This window comes from Pogona vitticeps, chromosome 2 (assembly GCF_051106095.1).
Source record: "Pogona vitticeps strain Pit_001003342236 chromosome 2, PviZW2.1, whole genome shotgun sequence".
Lineage (NCBI taxonomy): Eukaryota > Metazoa > Chordata > Lepidosauria > Squamata > Agamidae > Pogona > Pogona vitticeps.
This window is the reverse complement of record NC_135784.1, coordinates 38,215,657-38,243,621: the sequence shown is the minus strand read 5'-3', so window position 1 is coordinate 38,243,621 and position 27,965 is coordinate 38,215,657. Positions and strand designations below refer to the sequence as shown.

The 27,965-nt window shown below is 40.1% G+C and overlaps 1 long non-coding RNA gene across 1 annotated transcript; it reads left to right on the top strand.

The window, feature by feature from the left end:
* Positions 1 to 22: 22 nt before the first annotated feature.
* On the top strand, positions 23 to 27,965 carry LOC140704100 (uncharacterized). The gene is made up of 4 exons (XR_012083222.2): positions 23 to 3,738; positions 5,681 to 5,791; positions 7,830 to 7,991; positions 20,974 to 27,965. It is a non-coding gene; the product is annotated as an uncharacterized LOC140704100 (long non-coding RNA).

Here is a 27,965-nt window from a genome sequence, read left to right as displayed (position 1 = left end):
TTCCCACCACCATGTACTCTTGCCATCTTCTTCTTCTTCTTCTTCTTCTTCTTCTTCTTCTTCTTCTTCTTCTTCTTCTTCTTCTTCTTCTTCTTCTTCTTCTTCTTCTTCTTCTTCTTCTTCTTCTTCTTCTTCTTCGTCTTCTATTGTCCTTTTCTCCAAAACTGCATAGATTCTTGATTTGGAGCTTTCCTTTTCCCCCTTATTAGCACATATTCCAAAAATTTGCCCCATATTTCATAATTTTTTTTTCAACTGATAATTCTAATAGTGTTCTTATTGCTGCTTTTTTGAGTGTAGAATTATGATGGCGACTCTCTGGAGTTTATTGATAAAACTCTTAAAATGCTTAATAGCAGGGAGAAAGTGAAAAGAGAAGGTGACAGAGATAGAGTCAGAATCCTAAACTTTTCAGAAACGTGTACATAGGAACAAAGAGATGATAACAGAGAGACACAGAGGGCTATTATAATAATCATTGTAAAGAAGCAGAAGAGGGCAGTCAAAAAGGAAAATCAAGAGATAAGCCTGAACAGTGCTGTTCCTAATGAAGCAAGTGGACTGAAGCTGAAAGGACATGTAGTTCTTCATATGCACAGAAGTGAAAGAAAACTCTGATGCTATGCGATGCATATAACTGGAATATTTGAGGTCTTATCATATTATGAGGAATAAGCGTCAAAGTAAGCTTGCAACTGTAACACAAGAAAATAAGCATTGTTTGCAGGGAGCTAGAATAATTCAGATAATGTCAAATGTATTTTATTCTGGGAATGAAAAATTCAGAAAAGAATGGTGTGGATCTGATGGTGAGGCATGACATAGCACAAGAAGCTAGGGGTATAATAAAAATGTGATCTAATAGTAGCAGTTAGATTTCATGGAAAGCTTTTGCCCCTTAAGACTAGGCTTGAAGAGAAGTAGAGGAAGTGGAAGACGTGGAAGGTTTTTAAGTACAGTAAGTGTCCAGAAGAAAATTGCTCACTCATCCAAAATAGGATATGTTGATAATCATGGTGATAGAATGCACAAGTAAAAACTAAAAAAGAACCAAACATTATCTGAAAATTTGGCTACAACTCAGAAGTGAAACAGAGCAATGACTCATAGGATTTTGTGAAAATACATGCTTCAGGCAATTTCACAGACAATCGTATACATAGATATCACTGGAAACAGACTATTTAATAGGAAACAGAAGATGAAACAGGGTGCATTCTCGTCTATTAGATCTATGTGCCAAACGTGTTCCATTAAACACTGTATTGGGTTCAGATGAAGAAAGAGTGAGTGAAAGAGTGGTCGGAGAAACACTAATAATTTAAGACACGTGTTTGCTTTTTATAATAAATAAATTATAACCTATAAATGATAACCTATAAATAAATATATATAGGTTACGGTATTCTGTTCCTAGCAAACACATTATAATGTTCTTTCACATACACATTCTGTGTTGCGCAAACATTTACATATACATAATACTGGCAGAAAACAGCAATGACTTTAAATGATGATTGGTGAAGGCTAAAGAAGAATTTGCCAAAACGGGATTACAATGGAACCTTACAAAGATAAAAATCATGACTGCAGAATAATTACGTACATAACTTTAATATTGACAATTAAGAAATCAAACTTCAGTCAAAATAGTCACTGCAAACAAAAAAATTGACAGAAGATTGAGACTTGGAAGGGCAGCTATGAAGAAACTAGAAAAGATCGAGGCGTTTGTGCCTAGAGACCAAAGCCAATCTCACCCACATACTGTGATTTTTTTTGTTTAGTATGTATGGATGTGAAACTGCACAATTAAAAAAAAGTTGAGAGGAAAAAACTGACCTATCTGAGGAGACTTTGGAGGATAACTTTATGGAAACCTTGAACCACCAGAATGACAAAGGGGTGGGTTCTTGATCAAATCAAGCCTGAACTTCACTAGAAACTAAAATGATTTTGGACATGTCTGGAGAAGACAAGATTTGGTGGAAAGCACAATAATGCTAGGAAGAGTAGGAGGCAGTAGGAAAAGAAGAAGACAAAACATGAGATGGATTGGTTCAAATAAGGAAGCCATGACTTCCAATTTGCAGGCCCTGCGTAGTGCTCTTCCTGATAGGACCTTAATTCATGTCACTGTTAAGTTTGGAAACAAGGTGTCAGCACATGCCAATAATAAATAGAAAGACAGGGTTCAAGGGTGGCCCCCTTTAAATTGGAAGCTGTCCCATTTTGTTCTGGAACAAGCTGAGAGGAAGAAAAGAGAAAGATAATTGTTCGATTGCTGAGCTATTACGATTGCCTTCGTTCCTAGTGCCTTTTGATTCTGGTTAGATCCCTATTCAGGTTGGCTGGTTTTTATTTCTGAATTTTATTTCTGTTTTCTATTGATTTTACTGTACTGCACTTAGAGGCTGTCCAACAGCTACCTTATTACTGTAAATAAAATAAGATAAATACCTTGGGTTTTTTTTTTGTGTGTGGTGCTTTTAACATGTCTAGCAGTTGTTGTTGCTGCTGCTGCTGCCGCCACCTCCCCGTTTAATTGGAGGAATTGCTGGCAATATTGTCATTTGTTAGCAAGGCAGCTGCTCAGCTCCGTAAGTCTTGTACATCTGGGAGGCCAGCTCCCAACATAAAAGAAAAAAAAAGTAGGGTGGGTGGAGGGAGAGGCAGGCATTATGTGTTCTGGTACCTAAGGAAGGGAGAAGGAGAAAGAAAGAAAGAGAAAGAGGCAGAGAAAGAGGCAGAACACATGACAAGAATACACCTCAGTGGAATAAACTCTTCTCTTTCCTCTGTACTCCCTTCCCTCGCCCCTCCTTTCACCGTTAACACACTAATCTATCATTCCTACAGCACTTTTAAAATGTGTAAAGGAAGGGAGTTTAGAATGTGCCAGCAACTTCCAAACCTACAAAAGGAAGGGTCTCTTCATACAATACATGATTATGCAGATTTGCAAGTTGGCATAGGAAGCCCCCAACTTAAATCAGAGCAACATGTAGTTAACTCTTTGAGTTAACCCTTTCTTCCCCTTCTATAGCTACACCGGAAATCTTGAAAGATAACTTTTTAATATATAAAAAAGTGGGTGTGAAATGAAAAGATAGAGGATCATGGCCAACCTAAGATATGTAGCTGCCTGAGGCAAAGATCAAACTTGGCAGCCAGAGGGACGGCATAAAAGTCAAACAAATAAACAAACAAACAAACAAACAAACAAACTCACTCACTCACTCACTCACTCACTCACTCACTCACTCACTCACTCACTCACTCACTCACTCACTCACTCCCACCCCTGACCCCTATCAGGGCTTCACATACGGAAGCTGACTGGAGTGGAAATTCAATCGAACATCCAACATGATAAATGGATTATATCAGTCACCACACCTAAGGATGAGAAGTTCATTTTGTGTCAGTTTGTGTGGCTATTGAACCCTGGGTATTGACTATTGCTATTCACCAGGAAAGCTAGATAAACCTTATATTAGTCAAAGTGGCACACTTTGGTGAAGGATCCTATGGATGAATGACTGAGGAAAACCAGTCAAAGTTTCCAAAACAGAATTCCAGCCCTGTAATCACTAAGTCAAAGCAGAAATAGACTCTAACTTTTTTCCCCTCTGATTTATTTTTTGGATTAAAATCACACCTTTCTCTCCACAAACAGGACTCAAAGTGACTCAGTTTGCAGTTTATTACCACCACATCTGCCTCAGATATTAAAAGGTATGTATTGTTTCTATTTTCAGTATGGTTGTTGTCAGAATGAAGATGGAAGCAAATAGTACTGAAATCTGCTCAGCTAAGGCTGTGACTACACTGGGAAGTGGCTTGATCCACAACCTACCTATCTTTTGTTTCAATTCACAGTTAGTGATCACACAGTGACTACAGATTAGTTTGGAGCCAGTGTCCACACATGGATATGGTGCAGCCCGCATTTCAGAGCTTGCCCTCCTTCCTCCCTTCCTCTGTTCCCACCTCTGCTGCTCCTTTTATGGTTTGCTGCTAATCTGCTTGGTTTTTAAAACGTTGCATAGCATAGTGCCAGCTTTCCAAAGTTCTTCATAATGTATACAAAAACACACATACTGCAGAAACATATGTAGTAATTGTTGGATATATTGCAACCAACATATGATACCTTTAAGTGGTTTTGACTGGGAAGGGCTTTTCTGGACTGGGGTGGCTGTCAGTCAATTCAGTAACAGCCTATAGTTCTCTCTCTGCCTTAGATTTTCTCCCCACTTTCCCCCTGCCAAGTTCTGTCAGTGTTAGCAATGCAATCTGTCAAAACTGGACAGAGCTAAGTGTTCTGTCAGATATGTTACCACTCAGTCAGTAAGGAAGCTAGTTTGCCAGTAAAGCTCAGTCAAAGTAACCAGATAACATTTTTACAAAATATTATGTTTGCTTTTATTTGTGAAGAACAGTAAGTAAACAGAAACATTTTATTCTCTTTCATTACTGTAGTAAGTACCAGCTGAGGTAAGTTAACTAATAAGGGGTGGTCTACTAAGGGAGACTTGAAGCTAATCTGCTCTGTAGGTTCCTGACTGCACCATTTTATCCATTGTGTAATTAGAGGAAGCTTATTTTATTTTTAAAGCCATGCTAATTTCCTCACACACTCTGTCCCAAGAGTCTTCATACTTGATTGTGATTGTTTCTTTTATAGCAAATATTTTTCTCTGCAGAAGTGATCTAATGCTAAACTAGTATATCAATATATCAATGCAATGACTCCATGGTAGAAAAATAAAAAAAATGGAGAATAAATAAATTTATTTATTTATTTATTTATTTATTTATTTATTTATTTATTTATTTATTTATTTGTTTGTTTGTTTGTTTGTTTGTTTGTTTGTTTGTTTGTTTGTTTGAGGAAGGGGGAGAGTGTTCCTGAGGTCCCTAACCATCATGCCCCAACTGCTTACCTCATGACAACACCTCCCATAGACTCACAGATTAATCAGAGCAAATCTCATGACATTTGCAGCCTAACTCAAACCCAGAGTTTTCATCCTTGTCCAGTTTTTATGTCTAGTTTTTCTGAAAGGACATAAATAACAATCTGGTGTTATTTTTCTTGTCAGAATAAACTTGTTTTTAATTAGATGGGCCAAATGATCTTGAACATAGCTAGGAAAGGGTCTTTAAACATTATGAGTATCTATCATTTTGAATTACCAAAATAATGCTAAAAATAATATGCCAGAGAGGGTGAGGGTAGGGAGGTGAAGTGAACACATGGAAAGTAATCACAGCAGGGTAAGAAAGAGTGAAAAACTGATGAGCGAGATTAATTTTACTCAGAAGATTGTACAAAGCTTGTTGTGCTTCCTTCTGTCTGTCTGTTAAAGATTCTGTCTGTTTGTTGTGTTTCCTGGCCTGAACAGAAAAATTCCTGCTGAGTAATCTGTGTATACAACAGTTGTGCTGTGAAAATAAATGTTATGAAACAAAATAAATAAATTTTGAGGAATGAATGAAGCTGCCAGTCATTTGCTAATTAATTAAAACAAAGAACAGTGCTCTCATATTGAAGATGTAGAAATAGAAATAAAAATGAAGAAATAGAAAAGTAGCCTCAAGACATGCCATTTCTTTCAACCTGCTTTGGTTTCACTTTGATATATCTCTCTCTATTCTGGCTCACTCAAAAAAGAAAGCATCACAGATGATCAAGACTCTCCAAAGGGGAGACCACCAAATTACATTTGGAGTCTGATGCAACGAAAACGATGGGGGAAGATGATAATGAAAGTGGAGCTGAAAGGTAAGGTCATGGTGGAGAATGTTATTTCACAAATTACTATGCTGTTGTCCAGTACAAAATTTGCTGGGAGTTTTCCCAAACATGGACCACAGTACAGAGAAAGAAAACAAAAACATGCATTGCACACAGTATATTGTTTTGTCTTGAGGAAATATCTAGATCAGTGGTTCTTAACGTGGGCAATAATGCCCCCCAGGGGGCGATTTCATTTTTCAGGGGGGCGATAGAACGAAAAGGGGTGGTGTGGGGGCGAAAGAACAGAAGGGGGCGGTAGGGGGGCGCTGGAGTGAGCCAAACCTGTGAAGATGACTGCAGCCGCCAGTGTTGCTGCTGCCGCCAGATGATCCAACTCTTTCTATCTGCCACGTCTCGCCTTTCTCCTTTAGGGGAGCACTGAGTGTGGATCGGGTGGAAGGAAAGGGTCTCTTGGGTTCTCATCCTCACCCCGTGAAGCGCTGCCTTGCACCCGGGTGGGGAGGTAGACTAGGTAGGTAGGTAGGTAGGTAGGTAGGTAAGATATCATCACCTCAGGGAGGGGGGCAATGATAACTTCCTCAATGGCTCAAGGGGACGTTTCTTTCAAAAAGGTTAAGAACCACTGATCTAGATGACTATGAGGAACCTTCAATGGAAAAGATTCAGGGAAGAGGTGATTAGAAAGACTTTTGTCTCATGCTGTGAAGGTGGGCAGTCCAACTGATTTGGCAAATGAAGCCAAAACTCCAGAGTTACCCTACAACGGTAGCACTGTGGCGTCTGCCCAGATCATGAATATTAGTGGGCTACCTGCATGTACCAATGAGATTGCTGTAGAGGCAGAGCCACCAGATATAAGAGTCTCTGCAGGAGGGGGAGATGGGAGGATTTGTAAATTGAGAGTTTGGGAGTGGAGAGAGAGGCTTGGCGATTGAGGGTGGATGAAGTAGGATGTGTTTTTTTTAAAGAATTAATGACATTGACTGTACCTTCATCACCTGTAATAAAAAAAAATTCTATTTGGTTTTTTTTAAAATTACACATTGCCTGGACCTCTGTCATTAATAATAAACAATGTTGATGTAATCAACTGGTGGCAGCGACATGACACGTGACTTGTGCCCTTTGCTTGGTGAAACAACCAAGGGACAGGCGGGAACGTGACAAGCAAGTACAGTGGTGCCTCACTAGATAGTTACCCCACATGACAGTTTTTTCGCTAGACATTGACTTTTTGCGATCACTATAGCGATTCGCAAAACAGTGATTCCTATGGAGGAATTTCGTTGGACAATGTTTGGTCTCTGCTTCGCAAACCGATTTTCGCTAGACGACGATTTTAACAGCTCCCTCCACACTCGCAAAACGGGTGTTTTTGGGACCTACGCTTCGCAAGACAGCTATTTAAACAGCTGATCGGCGGTTCCCAAAGCAGCTTTCCTATGGCTGATCGCTAGACAATGATGATTCTTCCCCATTGGAACGCATTAAACAGGTTTCAATGCATTCCAATGAGGAAATGCTTTTCGCTAGACGATGATTTTGCTAAACAGCGATTTCAGTGGAACGGATTATCATCAGCTAGCGAGGCACACTGTATATTATTTTTATGAAGGGTTCTGACTGTTGAAAGTGGTAACAGGACTCTGCCACTGATCCCAGGCCGATAGGCAAACTGGTCTCCCTGGCTCTGCTCTGACATCCGCTCATTAGATGAGGGTGACAAAGCCAGGGAAGGTACACGTGCAGGTGGTTGCATACGTAACCTTCTTGACCACAGAGATTCACCCCTAAGAAATGAACATCAGTGAACATTTATAGAGAAACAATGTGGTTTTTAACATTGGGATCACTACTAACGTCTTCTAGCACCTGAACCTGCTTCATTCAAGTACTGTGAGGGCATGTTTTACCTAGTGATGTTTTACCTTGCTACACATGGCAGTGTACAACTACAAAATTATTCACCTAGCTGTATGAGACAGTAAATATTTGGTTGTGCTCTCAATAAGAGAACAACAAATGAAAGGGCATTTTTCTCTAATTTTTGGCATCATTTCAGCAAGACCAGGCAAATGGCAGATACAAATGCACAGAATGAGAAGGGCTGCTGCTTTGTTGCATGGATTTTTAAGGATTAGAAACCCAGGAGTGTCTGTTTACCTCATTTTCAATAACCAGCCTCTGTTCGTGTACAGATATATCAATGCTTGACTTCTCAAAGGTAAGGAATTTCATGAGGTTTGGAAGTGCCTTGCCGATGTGTCTTGTTGGGACACCCTACCCTGATGTGAATATAACATTGACTGACTATTCTTTACACCCCAACCCCATTATCTGTAAGTTACCCCACCAAGTTAGCTCAAAACACTTGCCATCCTTCCCACAATGAGGGAAACGTCAGAGATAAGTGCACGCTTGTGCAAAGTTTATTTCTGGAAGAGTTCTTTTTTATTCACTCTGTAGAATTTGAAGGATGCTGGAATCTCCTGCAAATAGCACATTCAGACCCTAGAAGGAAAATGAAAGGATCTCTTCCAGAGGACCCTAATGATATGTATTTGATCCCAAAGTTAATTAGGAATTACAGTAATGTTTTGTTTGCAGCTTTGTATAGGTATAACAACTTATTCGTAACATCCTTCACCAAATGAAACTTGGTGTTTTATAACAAGTGAAATGGAAGCAGTAGGGACAAGAGTTTTACATGGCCTTTCCCCTCACAGTCAGAAATCACTAAGGAAATAACAGGTAGCCCTCGGACATAGATAGCTTGTAATTTGGAGAGTGGGCGCCCCTGGAATTTGGGGGTAAAGTGTTCTGCTAGGGGTATGAATTTGCATCTAGCCCTAACTATTGCTACAAAGGGAATGCTGGCATGTTCACTTGTCTACTGCCATTTCTTCCATTCTTTCCGTTTTCCTTGTTACTCCACTGATATACCTACCCATTGCTGAAGGTGTTGTCTTCTCCAATTTCAGCTTGTCATTGAACTTCTCAGTAGCCAATAACCCACCCGCCCACTCTCCTGGAACTTTGGTAAGGAACTCTCTTAGGGTTCTACTGGTGTAGCAGCTGTGGAAAGACTGCCTTTTCTGAGGTTTTTCAGGACATGTGAAATTATTTCAGTTTTTCTTGGTGGCTTCCACCCCCTCCTCCACCCCCTTTTTAAAAAAAATTTTTTGTGCACAAGGCATGTTTTAATTCCAGCCCTTTCTTAAAGCCTGAGGCTGCATCTTTCTTGTTTTTAATGATGGCCTCCTTTTTATATACAGTGGTGCCTCGCTTAACGAGCACACCGTATAACGACAAAATTGCATAGCGGTCCTTTTTTTCGGATCGCTAATGCGATCGCTCAACGTTTTTCTAATAGGGCAAAATTCGCTTTGCGAAGACCGGTAAGCGTTTTGCTTACCGATCTTCGCAAAACGAAGCCCGACGATCAGCTGTTCGGCAGCCAAAATAGCCGCCGGAAGCCCAGAAATGGCCCAAAATGGCCACGCTCAGCGTTTTCGTGCCCTCATTAAGCGAGGCGAGGGCGCGAAAATGGCTGCCGGCCATTAAGAAGCATCGCTGAACGGTGAGTATTCAGCCTATTTGGAACGCATTAAACCATGTTTAATGCGTTCCAATGGAATTCCCTGCCCCGTTCAACGATGCTTCAGCATAGCGAAGGTTAATCCGGAATGGATTAACCTCGCTATGTGAGGCACCACTGTATATATATTTACTGTGCAATGGACTGTGAGAAATATATAGCGACTATATTGCGCTCTTCTGCTCAATTAAAACCCACACGTACCATATAAAGGGTTTTAGATTGCTCGGTTGATGCAGAGAGACCAAGGGTCCAGACAAACCCATTGGTAATAAAGGATGGAACATTTCACCTAGGGATTTAGAAAGCCGACATCAGCTGAAATCCTGTTGCCGAGCATAGTAAGTTGCAGCTAAAAGTCGGCCCATTGAATCAGTGGGGCTTTTATGAGTCAATTCTGTAAATTCCACTACTTCAAATGGGCCTTACTCTAGTGCTAATCGCTATGCTAAGCAATGGGATTTCAGCCATTGATTATTTCTTGTTTCTCACTGTAAACGTCTAATAATAATCGCTGTGTGCTGTCCAGTGGAACCTTCACAGGGTTTCCCAGGTATAAAGTAGTTAGAAGTGGTTCACCAGTCCCTCTTTTTGATAGCACTCTTGGAACATGGAACTCTCCTAAGACTGGCTCTTCTCCTCGGATGTGCAGTGGGGAATTAAACCCCTGCCCCCTGGCTCTGCATGAGGTGCTCCAGCACACCCCAAGGCACAATGTTGTATCCGCAGGATAAAGCAAGAGAAGACAGATGTTAAGCAACCACCCTTTCTCCCTGCATCAAGAGAGAAAGGGAAGAGTGACTTTGGCATTCCTATGAAGAACACTGCTCCGCTTCAACATTTGCAACACTGCCAGCTGGAAATGTAAGAGTAGTAAATTGGCTGAGTATCATCGAGGTACATCCCATGGAATGATTCTGCTGATCCTCCCTGGTAGCATGGACACCTGTCCATGGAGGGTAGTTGTTTGTCTGAAAAGCCACCCAGCCAGACACCAGTTTAAAGATGAACCATAAAAAGGGAGGACAAGTTGCTCGTCCAGCTTTGGGACTGGCTCATATTCTTCCACTAAGTTAAGATGTCCAATAGTTCTACTGTATTAGAAATTTAAATTAGAATTCATGAGTATATATTGCCATTTTCACACCCTCCCCCAGAACTTTGGTTTTCTTTAGAAGTAATTCTTTTTTATATTTATGCAAGTGGTGATTGTACTTCCTACCTAATGTTCCTAATGGGGTCCTCTTAGAGCCTCGTCTGGTTCATGGTTGTAAATTTACACTTCTTTTTATGTATATGTCTTGATATCTCTACCTGTCTATTTCAATCTACGATCTTCTATTGACCTCATTGCATTGAGCATTGTGGTGGATCAGTGCGATGGGAAATGATTCATAGACGAATTGATTTTACGTTAGGCAGCCAGACTTTGTGTGACATATTGAATAGCACAAGCCCATTTAGCCCTTCTTCCTGTAATAAACAATCAGTGAGCTCAGCCATCTGCCCACACAGAGTTTATTTCAGGAAATGGAACCTTAAATTTTGCCTAACGTAATCTCCTGCCATCTGGGGCCTCGGGTAGGAAGAACCCCATCCTAGTGTTACATGGCAGGATGGATGCCAAAAGAAGAATGAAAGCAATTGTTTACTGTATCTCCTAAGAATGAAATGAAATGTATATATAGAAGTACTAGATTTAAATTGCAGGATATACTGTAGCACCATACTTAAGACATCAGATCATAGACAATATTGAAACATACAGCTAATTTTTATTTCCAAAAAGCAGCAAACATTAATAATAAATATTGTTTATGAATTTATGGGGAGAAATTATATTTTTATTGGAAACATACAAGTGTAATCTTGATCCTTTAACACTAATATGCCCTTGCAGAAAACAGGCAAAACTGTGAATGTGATATAATTATACTTGGATGTATGAATCCGGAACCATGATAATCTCGGTTCCTTCCTTACATTGATATTAAAACACCTGAATATATTCTCTTTGTAGTATGTATTTCCTCTGCATGACATGGTTCGCTATTTGTCAGAACTAGTTTTACATGTAACCCAAGTGTATTCTGGCACGTGTTGTTCACATCGAAGGAGAACATTCAGATTGGGTCGGGATTTTACCCGATATCAACTCAGCAGAGAATCCAGCTCTGCCAGGCTTCTCACCAGAGCCTGGGAACAGTTCTTCTTCTTCTTCTTCTTCTTCTTCTTCTTCTTCTTCTTCTTCTTCTTCTTGATTACAGTTTGCAGGATTTGCCCAGACAACATGACCATTGACTTTGTTGACTAGGAAATTCTAAGAAATGTATCCTAGAAAAATAACCTCTCTGAGCTGTACTCCTTACTTCATCAAGAGTTCCTCAGTCTGCAGCAGAAGGAAGAACTAAGAATCATTGGTGTTCTGGATGTTTTTCTTCCTCTTCTCTTCAAACTGTTTTCTACCAGCTGGTTATTAGGAGAAATTCTTAACTATGAACTGGTTTCAGTTTCAGTTTCTTCTCCTTCTTATTTCCAATCCCTTTTTATTTCTCTTGCAGATTTTAAGCACAATGGTAAATAATATGTTATTTTAAGATGCCTTGGATAACATTTTTTTGTTGGGTGGTGGGCTAAAAAAATTACATAAATAAATATTCATTAAGAAATGTTATTTTCAGCTCCCGCCCAAAAAATTTTGAATGAAAACTTTTTCACAGTAATCTAGGCAGCCAAAAGTAGAACAATATATCATAAACTTTAACAAAGGCTAATACTTTGTTTGACAGGCCACATGTCTATATGGATAACAGTTATGCCACAGATTCCTTCCTTCCTTCCTTCCTTCCTTCCTTCCTTCCTTCCTTCCTTCCTTCCTTCCTTCCTTCCTTCCTTCCTTCCTTCCTTCCCAATCCCTGAAGTTTTGAAATGTAGCAGATAACAACCCGCAACAATACTGTAGTAGACTTATCTGGAAGGGCAATTTTTTCCTTAGGCTTCCTTGTTGTTAAGATGGAAAAAAACTTGTCTTTGCGAAGGCTTTCATGGCCAACATCTAATGGTTGTTGTGGGTTTTTCGGGCTCTTTGGCCGTGTTCTGAAGATTGTTCTTCCTGATGTTTCGTGAGTCTCTGTGGCCGGTATCTTCAGACTGCTGTCCTCTGACGATGCCGGCCACAGAGACTGGTGAAAATCAGGAAGAACAACCTTTAGAACACGGCCAAAGAGCCCAAAAAACCCACAACAACTAAAACTTGTCTTATCTGAGAGTTGACAGATAAGACAATGTACCCATTGTCTCTCTCTGCAATGACTGCATAAAAGCAACAACAAAAAGGTTTAATTGTATCTTATCTTTCTTATCCATTAGATTTATAAGGATTTCGTTTTCAAGTTGTGGTTAAGCAAGGAACATAGGCTTGTTTAATACTCAGGAAAAATGCTGAGGTAACAAGAAGTACTATACCAAAATTTTCTTCCTTAACCTTTCTTATTCAATTTCATAGAAATTTTTTTTGCTTTTTTTTTAAAACCCAATTAAACATAAATTAACATTTTGGATAAATTTTCATGCCTGAAATTGGAAGTTCTTGAGCTTACCTTATTAGGTGGCTGAGGAATGTGTCTCAATATCCTGTATTTCATGGTATGAGCACTTCACTAGCAATTTCCTTGCCTTTCTCCATTTTTATTAAAGTGCAAAAGAAGATGTTAAGTGGTAGCTATACTCCTTCAGGACTTTTTCAGTTCAGAAAGCATCAACAGCCAGGAGGCAGATGGAAAAAAAAATACGTAAGACCTGCAATCATCTAACCATGATAAGGAAAGACCGGAAACAGCACTGAAAGAACTATTAAAGAGTCCAGAGAATAAGACATTTTTCATGTAGAAAAAAAAAAGCTTGGGGAACTGGAAGACAGATTTTGGTACAGTACCAATCCCCATCAGGAGCAAAATCCAAAAACAGTAGTGGGCAGTATCTTACTTTGACTGCTAAAATAGCTTCTCAGTGTCCAGGACAAAAAGAAGTTCTATGGACCCAAGAACTTGCCTGTCATTATCTTTGAGTGGTTCATTGAAGAGACTACCCACCCTTGTTTCTGGATATCACACATGGACCCCATGGTTGCATTTATTTTTCACTATGGAAATTACCTCAAATGACCATTGGGGTTAGACCTACAACCAAACCAAGATTCATCATCACTTGAAAAAAAGATTGTGTTACATGGAGAATTATATTCCTACCTTCCTCTACGCCATTAGCTTGCTCTCAATTTTTCTTCAGTTGACTTTTGTTTGCCTTGAGTGCCACTGTATTTGGTCTCTAGCTTTTATGATATTGAGACTGCTGTTTTTCTGAGTATTTATTCTCCCTGGCAAAGCAGGTGTTGTGTACTTCGATTCTGGGTGATGGAATATTCAGTGAACACCCTGTCATCCTGTAAAGATGGGAAAAGACCATGGACTCTACATCTCCTGGGGTATAGTCTGATAGTACCAACACAACTCCATACTGATTTTATAAGTGTGTCATCTTCATCTTGGAATACTAATTTAATTATATATACCGAAGTTCCCAGATCTAGTCAGGATGTTTTCATCACACACAAAACAAACACTCCCTCCCCAAAACTCTGCAATGCTGTGTGTTTAGTCGTTTAGTCATGTCCGACTCTTCGTGACCCCATGGACCAGAGCACGCCAGGCCCTCCTGTCTTCTACTGCCTCCCGGAGTTGTGTCAGGTTCATGTTGGTTGCTTCGCAGACACTGTCCAGCCATCTCATCCTCGGTCGTCCCCTCCTCCTCTTGCCATCACACTTTCCCAACATCAAGGTTTTTTCCAAGGACTCTTTTCTTCTCATGAGATGGCCAAAGTACTGGAGCCTCAGCTTCAGGATCTGTCCTTCAAGTGAGCATTCAGGGTTGATTTCCTTTAGAACTGATAGGTTTGTTCTCCTTGCAGTCCAGGGGATTCTCAAGAGCCTCCTCCAGCACCACAATTCAAAGGCATCAATTCTTCGGCGGTCTGCTTTCTTTATGGTCCAGCTCTCACTTCCATACATCATGACAGGAAAAACCATAGCTTTGACTATTCGGACTTTTGTTGGCAAGGTGATGTCTCTGCTTTTCAAGATGCTGTCAAGATTCGTCATCGCTTTCCTCCCAAGAAGAAGGCGCCTTTTAATTTCAGGGCTGCTGTCTGCATCTGCAGTGATCATGGAGCCCAGGAAGATAAAATTTGACACTGCCTCCATATCTTCCCCTTCTATTTCCCAGGAGGTGATGGGACCAGTGGCCATGATCTTAGTTTTTTTGATGTTGAGTTTCAGACCGTTTTTTGCACTCTCCTCTTTCACTCTCATTACAAGGTTCTTTAATTCCTCCTCACTTTCTGCCATCAGAGTGGTATCATCTGCATATCGGAGGTTGTTGATATTTCTTCCGGCAATCTTAATTCCGGCTTGGGTTTCTTCCAGTCCAGCCTTCCGCATGATGTATTCTGCATATAAGTTAAATAAGCTGGGGGACAATATACAGCCTTGCCGTACTCCTTTCCCAATTTTGAACCACTCAGTTGTTCCATATCCAGTTCTAACTGTTGCTTCCTGTCCCACATATAGGTTTCTGCAATGCTAGCCTTGAGCAACCCATGATCTGGATGGTCCAATCGAACAATCCCAATCAAAACAAAGCAACTCTCCTAAGAAAACAAAATTAAAAACCCATTTCCCCCATTCTTTGATGCCCAAGACCTTCTGAATGAAAAACATGTGTTTTGAAACAGAGTGATGCTCCTTCCTCTACACCTTGGATTCCTAATCTGGGGGTTGTGACCTCCAAGGGGGTTGTGAAGTGTTTTCTGAGCAGTTGCCACGGGTATTTTTAGTTGCAATTATTTTTATATTTATCATATTAAATATGGTATACAATACACTGTTTTATTTGAATCCTCTTGGCCCACAGATAGATAAATTTAATATGAATTTAATATAAATTTATTATAAAAGGCAATCTAGAGGTCTTAGTTATTTCTGTACCTCTTTGAGCAGATTTTCCTTTTATGCATGCGCATCACTCCTACCCCTTTGGAAAAAGCTGCTCTTGCTTGTTTCTCTCACATTAACCTTTGGAGGACTGATGTCAGCCCTTTGGACCCTAGCATTAGCCCAGCTCAAAGAGACCTGAATGATACAAGTGTGCGGGACACACTGGGAACACTGACACCCAAGATGGCAGCAGGATTGAAAAGTGGTTGCTGCTGCAGCAGTGGCATCTTTTGCTCCATCTGACTCTCCTGCTCTTCTGGGTGTGATGATGGCAGTGCAGTGAAAGCAGAGGGGACCTGGGCAGGGAGATGCCTCTGGGCCCTGCCTGAGTCATCAAAGAGGAAGGCAAGTGGGGTAAAAAAGGTGAGGGAGGAAAAAATGGCTGAGGCAGGAATGGGGACCTGTGGGGGAAATGTTTATGGCTTTTGGAGGGGGAGGAGAAGACATGAAGGGAGGGTTGTTTCCACACCCAAAAGAGTAAATTAAACTATATTGGCTTTTCCCCTTCTCAAATATTATCTGGTAGAGGAAGATTTACATCAGGGGTGTCCAACCTTTCACCTTCCCTGGGCCACATTAGAAGATGAAAATTTGGTTTGGGCCGCACATACATTTGGTTTGGGTCACATGGGGGGGCAGCCCTAGCCATCCTCCGCAGCCCCTCTCCAAGCGCGCTTACCGGCAGCTGCGATCTCAGAGAGCAGAGGCTGCCAGCTTTGACTCCGGCGGCTTTATGGGGCCGGGAAGGGCTCCACCTATTGATGGGGATGGCGTAATGCAGTCATGCAGCCCCCCCGTCCCCTCCCACTCCTTCCTTCCCTCCCTCCCCCTCTACTGTTGTGACATGCCCTGGCCACATTCCGACCGCAAGCGCCGGCAGTGTAACTTGAAACTTGGGAATTTCTTTAAAAATAAAAAATTGCACTGGGCCGCATTACGAGCTGACCTGGGCCGCGGGTTGGACAAGTCTGATTTACAGCATCCAATAATTATGTATTATTCTAGTAATATTAGTATATTAGGTTAGAATTATATTCTAAAAAAAAAATCTATTTTAATGTGTCTTCTTTACCCCGTGGAAATGTCTCTTTATGCAAATGTGGCCAGGTTGGGCTGGGGTCGCTGGTTACTTGGCTATTATAAAAGGGACTCTTGACTTGAAACAGGTTGGGAAACACTGCTCTATGTGCAGTGAGGATAGATTTCAAAATGCACGGAAGATGTCTCTGAAATACTGAAAGCCACAGAAGGCAACAGATGGAACGTCTAGTGCTATGCTGCCCACTGTAGCAAAGTAAGGACTGCAGAAACAAGTACACAGAGAGTCTCCATCCATAGCTATCAATGTTTAGTCCATTAAAATTAAATAAAGTGGAGTTGTACAGTCTACTGGAATATATTAATAACAATTACACACTGTCAAATCAAATCTGACTTATGGTGACTCTCTTCTTATTAAGGGGGTTGCCCTATTGACTGGTAGAACAGGTTCCAGATTTGTCATCTTTATTTGTAGACACAAACTTTTGATTGTGCATTTAATGTTTGGAATCTCACTGTCTAGTAAAACAGTAGTTGGGATTGGCAAAGTCTTTGGTAGCATTAGACAGCTTGTTTTTAACTCTAATCATCAGAAGTAATATTTATCGCAAGGCTGACAGAAAGTCTCATTGATCAGGTGTAAGAAAAATACGGATTTTTTTAAAGGAGGAAAATGTAGCTTACCACCTCAACTCTATGAGAAAATTATTCCAAAGTATTTTTTTTTAGCTGAATACTCTTCTCTGAACTACATACTGCTGATTGTATTCCTCCCAGAAGGCACATACGTCAAGATGGTTGTTCTTTTTTGTATTAACTTCTCCCATATGACTGAAATACTTGACCAACTCACTCTCTATTTTCATTTGCCAATGTCTCACAATATTAAATGTGATTCCTGTAAGAGCACTACCCTGTTTCCCTCCAAAATGAGACCTAACCTGAAAATAAGCCCTTGTATGATTTTTCAGGATGCTTGTAATATAAGCCCTACCCCAAAAAATAAGCCCCCGTTAAGTAAAACCCCGCCCTCCACCATTGTGCAGCATTGTGCAGCAACTGGAAGATAATATGACTGTATGTGAATAAATGTAGATTGCTGTACATGAAAAAAATATACAGCATCCCCTGAAAATAAGCCCTACTGCGTTTTTTGGAGCAAAAAATAATATAAGACCCTGTCTTATTTTCAGGGAAACACAGTATTTTGATTATCGCCCTTTCCAGTGCCTCTAAGAATTTCCACAGCTTGTTTCAGCCACTTAACAGTCAATGTAAGTCCATTATTGCATGTGTTTTTTTTTAAAAAATACATACAAAAACATGAGGAAATTTACCTCTCACAGAATTGTAATACAGCATTTTCTGTATATTAATAATCTGAGTAACAATGACACTTGCCATTAAGGTATGAATTGAAATCCATAATAGTGTTTCTTGACAATAATGCATAAAGTGAAGGGTTCTTTTTAAAAAAAACATCATTTGACTCTGAATTAAGCTAAGAATAAGTTATTAACTATGAAAGATCTGAATGAATATGAAAATATTGTGGGGGTGGAGAATGATAACTAGGGAGCCTGAGTTACATATGTCAATACACACTAGTGTAGGGGAGCATAACATCTTGGATTTGTAGCATAAAACATGACAAAATGAGCACAATACTTTGATATTCGTTGTAAGGAGACATCCATGAAAGTCTTTACCATTTGGCTGAGAGATACAGCTGCCTTAGCTAGCATTAACGGACCAAACATTGCGAGCAATTTCTACTACTATGATTGTATTTTTAGTGCTAGGGATGAGGATTCCCATTGTGGTGTAGTGGATAGATTGATGAACTAGAACTCTGGAAAACAGGGTTCAAATCCCCACTTGGGCCATGGAAATTCACTGGAGGAGTGGAACTGGTAAAACCACTCATTAAATATTTCATTTACCTTGAAAGACCTATTAGAGGTTCTATACGTTGGTCCTGACTTGATGACACACCACACACACACACACACACTACTAGGGATGACGAGAGGTAGTTATGAGATTTTCTGCTGTAGGGGCCAAAATAAAATGGCTTATTTTGTCTACTATGCATCTTCAGGTGGACGTGGGTCTGAGGCACCATTTGTTGCTGTGCTTCAGGCAGCAATATTTCTTTGGGCCACTATAAATGAGATGAAGTTTGCTTTGGTTTGCAATTAACAAAGCTCTAGAAACAGAGCAGTTAAAGCGGAAGGGCAAGCAAAAAGGGCAAACAAAAAATAGAGGTCTCCTTACATGTTACCAAAATCAATGGGATTTGAGCACAGGGTCAACTACGGAGTTCATATTATTAGGATTATAGTGAAATTCTGTCCAGAGCTTGGAAAAGTTTGTGAGGAGGGGGATTCCAACAAGGGGATTCCAGGAGTTGTAACCCTCAAATAATATTTCCAGAATCTGATTTGAGCTTTCCAGCATCTGGTTTGATATTTGATCTATGTGCAACGGGCCAAATTGGACTGCTGTTAAATTTTGCTCTATTAGCCATTTTAAATAATTTCCTAGTAATGTTATGCCATGTGGTTGTGCTGGCAGAACATAGGGTGTTACTAGAGGGAATCTGTTTTGAATCTCAGTTTTAAGAGTTGATGTACCCCATAGACCTTAAATCAGGTTAACCAGTAAAGGCTTCAATCTGGTCTGGACAAAATTTCCTGAAATTTTATTAACTTTTTTCCAGCTATGTCTAATCGGGAATGTTGTAATTGTTAGATGTGCAGCAGCTTGGCTGCAGCATTTTGAACCAGTTCAAGTTTTTTGAAGGCAGCCTTACACAGAGTGTGTTAGGTAAAAGTTCCCCTTGACATTTAGTCCAGTCGTGTCTAACTCTAGGGCGCAGTGCTCATCCCCATCTCCAAGCCATAGAGCCAGCGTTTGTCCATAGACAGTTTCCGTGGTCATATGGCCAGAGTGACTAGACAGGGAATGCCGTTACCTTCCCACCGTGGTGGTACCTATTTGTCCACTCACATTTGCATGCTTTCAAGCTGCTAGGTTGGCAGGAGCTGGGACAAGTAACGGAAGCTCACTCTGTCACGTGGATTTGATCTTACGACTGCAGGTCTTCTAACCTTGCATCACAGAGGCTTCTGCGGTTTTCACCACGTCCCTACAGAGTGTGTTACAGTAATCCAAATGGGGATGTAACTAGACAATAACTAAACTGAACACTTCCTGTTTATTTCTCTATTTCTTTAGCAGTTCTCCTCGGTCTCAAGTAAAGTTCATCCCCAGGCGTACTATATGCAGTAATTCTAATCATTATTTTTTCCAGTGACCACATGGCATAATTGCTAGAGTAGATCAATTTGCCCCAGAGCACCTTTTAAAACCCCTGTAAGGAGCTTCTACTGTTTTCATGTGGGCTGGTGAGGTCTAATTTCGTCCATTCCTAGCATGCGCAATTGCTGGAAATGAACTAAAATCAAGCCCTACTGCTGTCAAAACTGCCAAGTGTCTGGTGTCATTAAGTGGCTTAATAAGTGGGATGCTTTATGATATCAGCAAATTGAAAATTTCCTCTGCTCCTCTGTGGAGAGGCAGGGAAAATGAAATTATTATTTTTGTTGCCCTTTCTTTTGTCATATCAGTGTTGCACAATTCAAATTATAAACATATGAAATATAGGTAACATTAAAAATAAATTAAAATGTTATGATAAGTAGACTATTTTTTTAACAGAAGCAGGCTACTAAATCACTTAGATGATTCTTTTTTTTAAAGAAATCCCTTTTGTGTGAAATGCTGATTGAAACCACATCTGCAAGCAGTTTCTCACTTGGCACCACATACACAAGGCAAGGAAAAAAAGTAATTTAATAGAAGTGTTTCAGTGCATCAGTGATGGTACAGCAGAAGGCAAAAATAATCATTTCACTTCCCATATCCCTCCTTAGAGGAACAGTGGAAGCATCCAATTGACCTCAGAAGGAGCTGGAAGGTTGCTTTAGGTCGATATACTGTTGGATGTGAGGATCATGCCAAATAGCATATTGATCCTCCCCTGACCTCAGGCAACCCTATTTAGGCTGCACCAACCCATACCACCCACACCAAAAGGACTGGTGTAGACAAACCTATAGTTAACTTTTTTTTTTTGCTACTCTATCATGGTTATCAGAACTCTCTCCACCACTGTTGCTGACAAATGAAATCACTTCTTAACTGTTTGCACCACATAAATATTAAAAAGTATAACAGAACTGTTCATACTTTTTTAAAAAATAGAAGTAGCACAAATGACAAATGTATTAAGCGTCTAAGATGATACCAGAAATGGATCACAGTCCACATGGCAGATACGTATCTGACTATCTGGTTATAAGTCATTGGCACAGTTAGTTAAATAACATTTACTCAAACACAGGTTAGAGATATCTAAGGGCACATTTGTGTTTTTTTCCCCCTACTTATATCAATTCTAGTTATTCCAAAGGTGAATTTTTATTTCTCTCTTTCAATTTCTGATTCCTCAGGTCTTCTCCAGTGTGACTCCCCCAAGATTCAACAACAACAAAATTCAACATTTTATCATACAAGAAAATAAATAGTGCTTCTTTCAGGAGAAACAAAGCCACATATTCCTCCTCTTCCTGGAGAGACCAACTGAAAATATTGTACTGGGGCTTTCAGTATTGCCAAGAAAATTTGGAAACAGTGTTGAAAAAGCTTAATATATGTGTTACATTGAACAATCTTTTTCAAACCTTTCGCAGCACTGTGTCATATCATTCTCAAGGTATCAGCTCAAATTCCGGTGTTGAACATTTGGTTTGCTATATTTGTACCCAATGAAACATTGGAATCTTTCATGTGCAGACTCATAGATGTCTAGTCAGAAAAGAGCATGCCCTGCCAGGTAAGTGTGTCTACAGCTGGAGCCATCGTTATCTAGCAAATACCACAGGCATCCATCAAACTTGTGTTGCTTCTCCAGCTGCTTCAGTTTAGATAAATGAACCGTATGTTCAATTTTACTGCTAGTCTTCTGTCAACTTTTCAGACCTGGCTACACAATTCATTGGAAGCATTTGGAAAGCGGTGCGCAGGTAACTTTCTTATTTCAAGCTTTCAGGCTGGAACATTGACAAAGAACAAGATGCTACCCTGGTTGTATCTTCCACTGCATCTGAGGTGGTGAGGCTGATCCTAAGCCTGGGTCCATTTCATATGGGACGCTGTGGTTGGTCGGTGTGTCTGGGTGAAACTAAAAAGACATTGAGCTGGTAATTAAGAGCTGATAGCACAGGTGATCTCCAGCAATGGTATGTTCCTAGAACCTTGCAATCACATGCGCAAATGAAGCCTGTGTTCACCTCCCAGTCACAAAACAAGGCAACCTGATCTGCAAGATGCAGGAGGTGAGAAAAGCTTGTTTTTGGATCAAAAGTTATATTTCAGCACTTGCAAAAGTCCTGCTTTCAGGCTAACAGTGTCAACTTATTTTGACCTGCTGTAGTCTAAACAAATTTGGTGCATAACATGTCTCTTTCCACCATATATCCTTTGAAGAAGAAAGGTGGAATAAGAATATTATGAATGAATGAATGAATGAATGAATGAATGAATGAATGAATGAATGAATGAATGAATGAATGAATGAATGAATGAATGAATGAATGAATTTCCCATTGAGATATGATTTGCTGGTGTAAAAATGTATTGTATGCTGGCTGGAGCGATGCTCTGGGATTGTTCATAGAATCATAAAATAATGGAATCAGAATCTATAAGGCCATCATGTCCAACCCCCTGCTCAATCCACATCAAACCAAATTTGACAGATCATTGTCCAGTTTTCTCTTGAGTGCCTCCAGCACTGGAGTGCTAACCACCTCCCAAGGTAATTGGTTCCATTGTCATACTGTTCTAATAGTTAAGAAGTTTTTCCTGATATTCAGCTGCAGTAGGTGAATGAACAAAATAAAGTGTCTTCTCCATCTCATCTGTACCTTGCTCCTTGAGTGTGAGTTGTTGATAGATGCCCTTCATGAAGGTGCTTTCAAACAACTGCATTTTGTTGAATATCCAGTTGCTACAGGACAGGTGAAAAAACCCAAGGTGACAATGGAACAATAGATTGCTTATCAATATTTAATGGTAACTCTAATCAATGAACAGAGATATCTATTTTTAAAAAAGGATTAGCTTTTGATGTACACATATTTTTACCCGTCTGTTAGAGCCAAGGAAATTGACTATCCTTCACATTGAAAGTCATCAAACTGCATTTTATCTCAGGAATATAGTGAGCTCTTTTATCCCAGATTAGACCTTCTGGGTCTATATAGACAGCCTTCTCCAGCTTGGCACCAAGGCTGATTTGCAAACACACAGACATAACTTTCCTCTACAAGTACCAGAATAAGATTATCATTCCCAAGAATGTTAAAACTCAGAGCACTGTAATTTAAGAAATAATATTACATATTAAAGTAGCAAGTAATTGTCACATAGTTTTTTCTTTGACAAATGTGTTCAGATGCCCTGTTGGGAAAAAAACAACAACTGCTGTGAGGTTAGGATTTGTTCTGTCAATAACAGCAATGCTCCCACCCCAAAGTTATGGACACAAAAAGCCGTACATTATGCATAAAGCTCTGGATTTTTGCACAAAATACAAGGTTATTTATCTTTTGTTTCTCTCTTCCCTTTTGTTGTTGTTGTGCAAAAACCACTCCAAATATCTCCAGATGTTAAAAATGCAAAAGAATGCTCAAAATCTTACTCTTTAGTGAAAATATTGTTTGAACATTATCTTACCTATGAGAACACATTATGGAAAGATCTCCATTCCTGTTATATATATAAATACATAAACAGCTCAGAGCTCAAAAGCTAGCCAAAAAGAAAAATTAGGTTAACACATTTAAGAATTAACATTCTTAAACAGACTTATGGGACAAGCCTGGCAAACTTTGTTCAGGATGAAACTGGATAATTCAGTTGCTATTTGGTTTGAGAACGGGATTTGGAATGTATACATATGTATAAAGGTCAGATCTCCTCTTATATGACAGCAATGGGTATCTTTTAGCTTACCAAACGCTATGGGCTTCAATTCCCAGAAACCCTAGGTAATGTGGCCAATGGTGATGGATCATGGGAGTTATAGTTCCCCCTCTCAAACCAAATCAATAGTTTTGCAATCTCTGGTATAGGGAATCCATGACCATCCATCCCAATATGTTTTTAGATGGGGTGGGTGGGGACAGATATGTTACTCCAAATGTGGATTATCAAGAAAGGTGAAGGGATGAGGCCATTGACTGCAGTCACAATCGTCCCTTCTCCGCTTAGTCACAGAATGTCTGCACAAGTTCTGGAACATGAGGTATTTCTGTCAATCCAGTGTCACAGCCTTGCCAGAAATACAGCTCAAATGATTGAATGCCTTCTGAAATCTCTCCAGCATCTCTTACTCCCAGTTCCCTCCAATCCTTTTCTGGCAACCCTACAAATCACCTTGTTGTATCTCCATTTAACACATTTCACTTGGGGGGCCTCAGCTGTTTTCTCTGAAGAATTAAGAAGCTTTTCCCACAAGTGCCATCTGATGTGACATGACATGTTTACAGCACACCCTCGCTGAGCCTTAATTTACAGGAAGTCTTTACAAATGGAAAACTTTGCTAAACGCTTCTTATTGAATGGATATCTCGCCGTGCCTGGATCAATGAAGCTTATTTGGTGGTTTAAGGCTAATCTTCAGATTGCTTGGCAAATGAAACATCTTACAGTTCGGTTGCTAGCACTGTTTCTTGACATGGAATGACATCTCCCCCACTCCGCCAACCTGTAGCTGGTTTGTTCATAAAAGAGGCCGGAGATGATGATCGATGAAAGTGGTAAAAACAAGATGGATTATAGAATTGATGATCCCAGCAAAGGGTAAAGAAAAGGTGGGAATCCAGGAAGTAATAAATATCAGTTGCCACAACATATTGGTGATATTTATGTGTACTAAAGCTAACAGGTATTTCTTCTGAAGATAGATCTTAATGTTTTAATGTTACTTATGCATAAACAGCTAAGAGGCTGAGAAAGAACAGTTTTGTACACAAAAATGTTCTCTTAAAAATACAGTACAAGATGAAAGAAAGTGGGTATAGCTGTAAGCTAACTAATATATTTATTCTAAGTAAATGCATGCGTTAAAATATCTACATAAGTTTCAACAATTTTCCTTTCAACAAGGACTGCAGTGTTAAAATTGAACTGCAAGAATCAAAGATGGCCAGAAGAGCTAAATCTAGCCTCTTATAGCAATATATGTGTAATGGGTCTTTTAAAATCAGGGATGAGCAATACATTTACTGGACCAATAAAATAGAATGAAAATGCACGCTTTGGAGGCCTAGAGCAGTGGTCCCCAAACTTGGGCCTCCAGATGTTCTTGGACTTCAACTCCCAGAAATCCTGGCCAGCAGAGGTGGTGGTGAAGGCTTCTGGGAGTTGTAGTCTAAGAACATCTGGAGGCCCTAGGTTGGGGACCACTAGCCTAGAGGACTGCACATCAGGGTGGGTGTCACAGAGGTGTGGGAAAGAGTTGGAACAGAAAAATCCAGAAATCATTCAGGTTGTATATTGAAGCTGCAGGACTTGGAGTTAAACGGAAGTCTTGGCCCAGTGAGATTGTGCCCCACTCTGTTGTGCGTAGGTGAAACATGGCAAAAAGAGGCTTTGAACACCAGATAAATAGTTAGCATACAAAGAAATATAGGATCCTTTGGGAAGAATCTGCGGGACCTTCTAGGCAGGTTTTGATTTTCAAACAGATATCAGACATGTTTGCACAACTTGGATAAATAAGGGCAGGCAAGAGTTATGGTCCATCAAGTCAATTCTGACCTTTTCCAGGGTTTTCTATATAGAGAGTACGTAGAAGTGGTTAACCATTCCCTTCTTCTGAAGATGCTCTTGGACTCCACAGCTTGCCCAAGGCCACAGAGGTTGGATTTTTTTTCTCCTGGGACAGACACTGGGGGATTGGACTCCCAGCCTGTTGGCTCCACAGACAGTTGCTTAGCTCACGAAGCTACCCAGATAATAGTGCAGTTTGGCATTCACCGATATTTGTTTGCCAGAGAAAAACAAACAAAGGCTTCTCTTGTACAAAGAAATTGTAAAAGCAGAATTGTGATAGAGAAGACGTCATTTTTAAAAGCTTGGGGTTTTCCTCTTTAAAATCCCTTTTCAATTTTGTTTTCCTTTTCAGGATTTCAGCTAAAGCCCTGTATCTTGCCCATTTTTAATGAGCTTCCTGTATCTCAGAACTATCCAAAGTCCCTCCTCCCCCCCCTTATTTTGCAGATTGTGCTGGTTCTTGTATTGTAATACTCAAAATCTGCAAGGAATGTTATAGTGCCTGCAAATATGGAAACAAGACGGCTTCTTCGAGAACTGGGAGAGGGGCCATTGCGGTAGGCACGATTAGGAAAGCCTGCTACCCAGTAACCCGATTAGGAAAGCCTGCTACCCAGTAACTCCATGCTGAAGACAGATTTTAATTTATTAGAACCAAACAATGTGCTTTAAAAGCCAAATAACATGAGATAAACACCCCAGGGGTCCCCTTGTTATCCATGCCACCACTGCAGATGTCTAGGCTTTATGGCTGGTGCTTTGGGGAACATACTCCAACACACAAACTTCTCTCAGGCAAGCAATTCTGCCATCTTCTCCCCACAAAGTTCTAGTATGTTGAGCAGAGTCAGCTTCTTGGTGTCAAATGCTTCAGGAAGTAATGTTTGGCAAAAAAAATCCATATACCGAGGACATGGAAGCCTGCCGTGGACCACATGGAGCCCCTTTTCAAAAATAGCTATCCCAGGCTTGCCCGCAGGCTTATTTCCAGGCAATGTGAAGTGTTCTTTCTCTTTTCCTCTGATCTTATTCTTCTCCCCTCCTCCACATTTTTCTTGATGTCTTCCTTTTCTTCTACTCAAGTGTTCATTTGGCATTTCCTGCTTGTCAACATGCTCCTTATGCTTGCCAAGCAGCAATATTCACCCTCTCTCTTCCTCCCTCCATCTCTCTGAATTATTTGAATGGTTCAGGAGCCCTGCAGAGAAAAGCATCAAATGGAGCTGCCTAGAGGGCTTATGGAGAAATAAATCTGGCAGGCTTGCCTCAGCTTTTTATTGCTTGATGAGGGAGATTCTGGCACTCAGTGGCATAATGTGGTACTACATGCAATAGATAGTTTTTACTGACACAATTAAGAAGTTGAAGAAAGTTGGGAACTCATGCTCTACTGAGAGGCAGCAGGTTGTTAACCTGCCTAGCCCATGCTTAGTTCTTTCCCAATGAAACTGCAGCCTTTGTGCTCCTCAAACACACAGGCAGCATCTCCTTTTTATGAAGAAGTTGTTTGTTTGTTTGTTTTAGCTCTTAATATCTTGTTGTGACGGACAGGGCAGTAACCACTCCTGTCCATCACAATGGAACCCTGATTCAGGAGCCAATGGTTGAAGAGGCGGAACTAAGGAAATATACGAGGAATGGAAGACAGTTAAAGATCAGCTAGGGATGAGTTAGAGGCTAGAAGTTAGAGTTAGGAACTTCAATTGGGGATATCAGTTAGAGAGAAGCAGTTAGGACCAGCCTTGTGTTAAAGATGAATAGAGAGATAGAGAACAAGACAAGAAATGAATAAATACCTTGATTAACATGATTCTACCTAAGCAAATATAAATGTTACCAAAGCACAAGTTATTGAATGAATAAAATAAGACCATCCATGATTTACTTTATATGATTTACTGATAAACACATAAATAAACATTGTTATATTGGAGAACTGTGATTTAAGAGTCATATTTGATGCAGTAGAGTGAGGAATAAATCCTCTGGTGGCAACAGAAAAAGGGTTGAAAGATAAATGTCATACCCGAAAGTGAACCTGGGTTATGTGGAAGAACAAACAGAGGAACTGGTGTGTGTGTGTGAGACACTTGCTTTCCTTCCTCTAGTCGTTTTCTCTTTTTTCCTTTTTATTTCTTCACAGAGATTAGTACACAAAGTAAGAACAGGCAAATTTCACCAGCCAGTTAATTCCATTACACAAAAATGCGGTCTGTGGTTTTTTCAGCAGTGAGATAGATGAGAAAGTTTAAATAAACTACTCCTTGGAGCCCCACACCAAGACTAGCTGCAAGTATTTGAACCAAACATCAAGGCTTCATGGTTTTTAGGAGACCTCGCTGCTTGATGAGCACTCTTATTTCCAAGGAGCTTGTTGGCTGCAACCTTGTCACTGAAGTTCAAGTTCAGGCCGCAGGCAGATTTTAATCAAATAACCTCTCATCTTGTAGAAAATTTTCCTAATTGTGTAAACTATTTCATACATATATATCTGTTTTATATTTTGTGTTGTAAGCCGCCTAGAGTGGTTACAGTAACCAGATAGGCGGGGTATAAATAAATAAATAAATAAATAAATAAATAAATAAATAAATAAATAAAT